The sequence below is a fragment of the Echinops telfairi genome, unplaced genomic scaffold (assembly GCF_000313985.2).
Source record: "Echinops telfairi isolate 266 unplaced genomic scaffold, ASM31398v2 ScPeMD7_5927;HRSCAF=6808, whole genome shotgun sequence".
Lineage (NCBI taxonomy): Eukaryota > Metazoa > Chordata > Mammalia > Afrosoricida > Tenrecidae > Echinops > Echinops telfairi.
The window spans coordinates 2,705,171-2,706,902 of NW_022109827.1; positions in this window are offsets into that span (position 1 = coordinate 2,705,171).

The window sequence follows — 1,732 nt, forward strand, 5'->3', positions numbered from 1 at the left end:
GCTTCCCACTGCCTCGCTCAGGGTTACCAATCTTCCTACCCTGCTCGTATGTTTCGGTGACTATGAAGCTTGATATGGAAGCTGCTAAGAGTTCTAGATACAGAAATTGACCAAGCCTTTCAGTGTATCTACTTTTTGATGAAATTTCAATAAAACTCCAGGAATTTAGGATAAACCTGTCAATCCCAACCACTTCCAATTCACTATATAAGCCCAGCTCCCACATTGTCATAAAGATCTGGTAAGAAGGGGCTCTAGCATTCCAACTCTCCTTACCATTTCCTCAGCCATGCTTTCCACTCACACTGTCATTGAGGACCCGGGAATAAGCAGCTGGATGCACCTTTCCAGAGAGAAACTGTCAGACTTGACACAGAGGGAAACTAGTGAGATAAAGGACAGTAACTGGACCTGTGAGCCACTGTAGGAGCTACACACACTCTTTTAGAAAGTCAGATTAGTATAACCAGTATAGTTAATTATTATAACTTTTCTTGTTACTTTGCATCACACTTACATCAGCTAGATCCATTTTCTCGCTCAAATATAACCAGGAGTTAATCTTCTGGATAACACTTCTTATAACAGTCACTTTTGAGTATGTTTGGGGGTTCTAGATCTGTCTGAGGAAGCATTGTTGGCTGCCCTGCAACTTTGTTCCAGAGAGGATTCACATCTTACTTAATTCCCCCTGAATATCAGGTTAGATATGTGTCCATGACAAAGAAAGGCAGCATGCTGTTGCCCAGGTGCCTTCTTGGCTCTATTCTCCTACCTTCCTAACTGGTATCCAGCGGAAGCCCTATAGTAGACATGTGGTTTTGTCAACAGGCACCTTCTCTTCTTCCTGATCTTCCTTCAGGAATCAAAGGTTTTCCCCTTTCCCAAATATTTTCATATCTCTGAGATTAAATTATGTAAGAGGGTTTTGCTAAGAGAGACTTCTGAGATGAATACACTTACTCCTAATGGCAAACTATAAGTGGAGAGGCATAAGATCAGATAATTATTCCTTTATCTGTAATGCCTAAGAAGGAAAAGTCTTCACTGACACAAGCTGCTGTGTTGTGTTTGGGGAAGATTTAGGTGGAAACGTCAGCCGTCTAACTGCAGCTTTCTTTGCTAACACTTATTTGGAAATATACATCTGAGTAAGGTTAAAAAAGTAAGACCTAATCAGCCACCTACTACAAGTCAGCTGTCTCCCTCATGAAAAAGGAATTTTTGTGTTGAAGCTTTGTATATCATTGTTTACTGATAAATTGGACAGGGTTTGGAGAGGTTGTATTTTTTTATATCTGTTGCTAATGCCACAACCTCTGTGCTCATTTCCTTAAGCAACACACATAATATCCAGAAGAGTAGGGCCACCGATCCCTTTTTTATTCTGACCAGCACCCTGGTGGGAATTGCAGGGATCACTGACATCCTCAGGATATAGATTTGTTAACCTTTTGAACAAGCACAAGTCAGCATCCAGGTCGCCAATGTAATAATTAATACATTAGCTCAGAAACCGTTCCCAGCAGTAGTTGTTCTCTGAAATTGGTAGAGCCTAGGCATGCTATCAGCCACTGAGTTAGTTAGCTTATTGTGTCAACCTGGCCTATAAACATATGTGGGATTGATTAATTGAAGGGCGGAGGGATAAATGGCTCTGTGAGTCTCGCCTTTCCAGTTCTTGGGTCTCTTGCTTTGTGATGGTCACACCAGGGTGCAGCTGCCTTAGCCA